The sequence below is a fragment of the Plectropomus leopardus genome, chromosome 15 (genome assembly GCF_026936395.1).
Source record: "Plectropomus leopardus strain MGB_pleo_1.0 chromosome 15, ASM2693639v1, whole genome shotgun sequence".
Lineage (NCBI taxonomy): Eukaryota > Metazoa > Chordata > Actinopteri > Perciformes > Serranidae > Plectropomus > Plectropomus leopardus.
The window spans coordinates 23583247-23589165 of NC_142190.1; positions in this window are offsets into that span (position 1 = coordinate 23583247).

The window sequence follows — 5919 nt, forward strand, 5'->3', positions numbered from 1 at the left end:
CTTAAGAGTCTTTTTTTCTTCTGTATTTCTTTGTCACTCTCTCCCACTCAGTCTCAGCTTATGTGGTTAACTTCCATCCGAGTAATTCTATACTGAAATAAAACATTTCTTTTTTTTAATGTCTTGTGTGAAATTAAAAAAACTCGGATTAGAATGCAACCCACAACACTGACATCCCGTAAAGTTTGCGGCGAGTTCACGGAGAATACATGCATTTTTTTTTTTTTTCAAATGTCCAACCTCAGCAAATACACCTGCATGCTTCACCAGGGCCAGTGTAAAATTTAAATTTGAATTTCAGCAGGGCCACACATCCACCCCCACACTTGATATTACTGTGCTCAGACATTTTTTGCTTAATTCCCAGAGAAGCTCCCAAAGCTTTGAAATGATATTCAAATGTTTGCCCATGCTAAAATTCTGAGGCTTATTTTCAAATTTGTATCTGTAATTACCATCTCCGATCACGGTTACCTCGGCTCACGTTTGGCAGCAGGCTAATCTGTTAAAGGAAAATCTCCACTGTAACAAATCGTCTCACTGGGGTGAATAAAGTCAACACTCTAATGTTATATGGGATTAATGATGAAGGGAGAAATGCCCCCCTGCTGTTGCACAGTATCTTCATTACCAAAATACATCTTTGCCTGTCATTTATCTGGCAGAATAATGTCCACTGCATGAATCTGGTTATGGATGCCGAAGCAGAGTAACACTGTCAGAGGAGCTAAAGGATGTCACATTAAAGTATGTTAACACTGTCTATGAAAACCATTTTGAGGGCTCTCACGGTGAACTATAATGGATTCACATCACACATGTTTTTGGACGCATTATATCAACAGACATAAAACATTATAAACTCACAATGAATTATATGTCAAAGTGACTTGTGGATGCTCTTGACGAGTGATAAACTAGAGGTTGACTGGCTTATGATGCATTATGACTGCCCTTATTCACCCGTACACACCTCAACAATCAACTGGAGTAAGGACTCATAGCATGCTATGAAAGTCCATGCAATATCAGAAGTTATCATTATATGTATTGTAACACGCTCGTCACATACTGATGCATTTATAATATTGAATGTCTCATCATTGGTGGTGCTTAGTAAAGTGTAGTGGTTTTCAAAGAGGCTATGCCACATCATATGTGATAATTATGTAAAGCAGAAATATAAATAAACCATCAGAGAGTTACAAGTAAAATATATCTGCTTTCGGTATGAAACCTTAAGGTATGAGAGACAAATACAGTGTGATGGAGGGTTGTAATTAGTGTAACTATTACAAGGGCTGCTTACTACAGAGCCCAGGGTTTGACATGGATGCGCTATTTTCATTAAAACCCACACTAATTACTAAATTGTGTGTGCATCTTACTAACATGCCCAATTTATTTGTATTTTGCATTTGTGTTTTAATAAACACGTGCAAATGACAGGTTAAAGGGACAGGATGGGCTATAATCTGTTAAATTTGATTGTCATTCTAAGACTGGAGCTGCGTTTTAATAAAAGGCACATGCAACTTAGTAATTCAGGCACTCTTTAAAAAAAAAAAAACACATCCATGTCACCTCCCGGGTTCTGTAGCATACAGTTGTTGATGGTTTGTTATGCTGTGTTCACACAATAAGCAATAACACAACAGCGTGACGTGCTGAGCTTGTGTGTGTTTGCTACAAAGCACCTCGACTGAACATCATCTAAAAGTTAGTATTCTCCCAAAAAGAATATCTATACTTTTGATCAATGTCTGAGTAACAATGCCAAATAACACACAGAACCACTGTCTAGAAAAAATGAAAAAAGTTGAGACCAGCTTATTTGTGGTGCATCACACCTGTCTGCAGCAATAAGTGTCAGGTGTCAGTTCGTAACTTTATGTCACCAACTTCCATTAAAAATTACTGGTAGCCTGTTGTTGTGTTGCTCATAATGAACACAGCATTAGAACACCTTAACTGCATTGCTTTCATCGAATAGTGAAAATAAAACATGACAAAAGGAATTTTGCCTTTTTCTTACTTTGAATATATCATGTAAGTGTCATAAGTCATCACTTATGACCTGCTAGAAGTGTGTGGCGGTGTATTTTTCTGCAGAGACTCTGCTCTGTGTTTTCTTACTTTGTTCATATTTTTTTTATCATTTTTGTGTTTGGAACATAGGTGAGGTCGAGGCGTTATTATAAAGGCGGTGACCAGGTGCCAGACTGTAAGCAGTTGCGTCCAAGAGACACAGCGCCAAAAAACAAAACAAAACAAAAAAAAAAACGCAAATGCATAGCAAGGCCAAACGCCAAACAAGACTGAATCTGTGGCTGGCTTTTACATTCACTTTTGCTGGCGAGCGTGTAAAGGAAACCGACAATCCTTTAAGGATCCATTCGTGAAGCAGACAAATTTTACTTTTCATTCTCTGCATGGTTTATTAACATTTTGACACCTTACACAGATTATTTGAAATGCATGAAAATGTATTACACGTTACTTAAAACCAGCAATGAAATGTCATGATGAAGCATGCATTATTATAGATGTATTAATATGTACTTCACTTTGCACATACTATGATGAGTTTTAATACTGCATAGCATACTATGAGTCCTTACAGTTGATTGCTGAGCTGTTTACAGGTGAGTGTACGGAGGTGTCAGAATGTTTTATAAGCCACATCAGTCAACCTCTCGTTTATAGCTAGTCAAGAGCATCCATAAGACACTTGACATTTTATAATTCATTAAGTCACATCTATAATGTTTTATGGCTGTTGATGTCGTGCATCAAAAAGCATTATGTGTGTTTGTGAATGTAGTCATAAAGCACTATGACTGCATTATGATTCACTCCCAATGCCCTCATACGGCACTTTGGATGTGGTCTTCACAGAAAGACCAAAAGGGAAAGACCAAAGATGAGAGACTTATTGCAGAGCGTTTCCCACCTGTGGCTGGGTTTCAAAGGCAATAAGATGGTTAGCCAGGTCTGTACACACAAACACACATACATGCACACATTTAGACAGAGACGTGCAAAAAGACAGAGTGTGTGGTGGTGTACCATTACACTACAAGCGCAACAGTAGACTTGTAAAGCAATACACTAATAGAGTACAGTAGGGTACAGCAGTCACTGTATTCTCTACAGAGAACTGTGTGTGTGTGTGTGTGTGTGTGTGTGTGTGTGTGTGTGTGTACTGCTTCTGGAATAGTCAATTATGCAGTCGTTTCAGGGAAGGTCAGAGGACAGTGATTCATCGAGACTTTCTTTTCTCAACAGACTGTATTCACAGACACACACTATAACATCATCAGCGCTGTATTTTTCTTTTGAGCAAACTTTTACAAGTATCATTAGCAGTTATTGTTTTGTCGAGCTGAACGGGAAAGTGTTTTGCATCTAGAACCAGATGTGCCCCTACTCGACCCTCAGATCAGATCCTAAAAGAGATCTCTCTTTGTTGTTTTCAAGAAGACTTTAAAAAGACCTCAGAGAGACAAACTGCTGCCTTGATGACTGTGACTATTGTTTGTTGGGGTTTTTTTAACAGCACATGTATTGTAGCTTTTAAAAACTTATATTTAGAACGTCAAATGACTTAGAATGTATGAAAACTAGTTTCACTATACTTTAAGTTTTGTTTTTCCAGTTTTTGCTGGCAGAAAACAAAGAAATAGTCCCATTAGATGTAACAATTTTACAACAACTTTTTACCGAAGTTAGAGGAAATGTCCATGTACATTGTCATACAAGTTATCATGTTCAACATAGTTTGTAATTGCTGAGTCAAGATGGTGGCTTATATTCAAGCCAAACTTGGAAATTGGGAAAATTTGCAGTACAAAGCTTCATGTATTAAAGGGATCTTTGGAATCTTCAGAAAAGTGAAGTTTTGTTTCTGCCTGATTGTGTAACAGCACTCTCTGACCCAAACAGCTGACCTGCGGTGTAATACAATGTGTGACACAGTTGCACTTATGTGTTGGAATAAGGAAGTTCTATGTTTGAGAAAACGTTGTGCGAAAGAAAAGGGCTGTCTGACAGAAAGGTAAAGCAGTGAAAATATTCCCAACACAGAGTCTACTTAGATTGATATTATTTTTTTAAACAGGGTTCTTTTTCTAAGTGATAAAAATATGTTATAATGCCCATCCACAGCAGTACAAAGCTCAGCTTCTGTGGTGATACTCCTGTCTGCTTCTCTGAACTGCGGGCGTGCCGACTGCCTTCTCCTGTACGTCATACACTACCTATGGCAACCTGTTCTCATTCCGAACTTTGTAAAATAGCACCGCTCAGTCAGTGCTTTTGGTACAAGTGTGCAATGCTAAAAGGCACCTTTCACACCAGCATAGAGCACCACTGAATGGTGTCAGCTGAGTACACCACCAGACGGAACCGGTCACAGTGTTATTAGACACCGGTGGACAGCCTGACAGCACCTGGCACGAGACACGCACAGGCGGCATCACTTGAGAACGTGGCCGGATGGAACCTGTCATGTGCAACAGTCGACGACATGTTAAAACACTGCTGGTAATAACATAATATAAATAGCAAGAGTGCGCCAATGGGGTGGACGTGGGGTGGTGGATGAGCCCCACAAACAACGGACTTTGATGCGGGAATCTGATAAATGTGATGAGGATTTTTTTTCCTACACTTTACCACATACCTCTTTCCCCTAATCCTAACCATCTGTGCCCTTGTTGCCTCATCCTGACCATCCAAGGTAGCATGTGCATTTCAGTGTGGGTTGCCATGTGCTGTTGTTACCTAAACATAAGCACGTGCAGCCGCATCCCAACATGTGCATTTGTTGACATCACAGTATCGACATCACGGTAGCGGCAACCCGAAACGTAAATAGCAGATGCAGACGGATACCTAACTTGTAATATGTAGACACAGGAGTCCACTGACAAAGCGGAAATGTGATTATTTGGGACAAGAATATGCTAATTATGGATTAGTACTTCCTACAACTCCAAAAAATTCAAACCCTTTAATGTGTTTCTTTGACTGACATTAATATAAAACTAGATGACATTGAAAGTATCCATTAAATGCTAAATGCTTCGCCTAAAACATGTTGATGGTCTCCTCTACTTGAGGTGAAAGTGTCTTGTTCACCTCTCCAGTACACATTTCCCATTTGGGGAGACATATGTCAAAGTCAGACTGGTGACACTTGAACAACCATTACACTGCTGCCACTCATACTGTAGTCTCCTGGTGGAGCACAGCTAAAACCTCAATATCAGGTTCCTTTATTTGGACCCGTAGGTACAAATAAATTCACTTATGTAAAACCATTACTTTGCTCCGTAACATGCCTATGCAGCCATATGCAAAAACAACACTTTAAGGCTCTTTCGATTGAGCTGAAAAAGCTGAGAAAAGCAACACTTGACCTAATCTCTGTGTCATCTCACGGCCAAAGAAGTGACAAGACTGGCGGCAGAGCATGCATCGCAAACAATGCACTGCTGTCCCAAATACACATGGATTTTGTTGTATGTATAGGCCCACATAGGGGTAGGCAATGTCACTATTTTGTTTCACAGAAGAGCATTGCGCTTTGACAAACAGTCTGCAGGGAAGCAAATCCCAGCACACATGTACTATGAGCACTGTTTACAATCATATTTACCATAGGCGACTCATCTTGACTTACAACGTAACACAACATGAATCATATATGGTTCTACTGTACACAAAATGTAGGTGCTTGTGCAACACGCCACAAAATGCTGGAGCACGCAACCGTGCGATCTCTGTTTCCCAACGAGCCCAACAATGGCTGTGGCTGTTCTCTGATGCGCATAGACATCGTCGAGCAGTTTCCAGGAGATATCTGTGGCAAGTCCCTTGGTATGCCCCCCCTCCACCCCAACCCCTCCTCCTCCC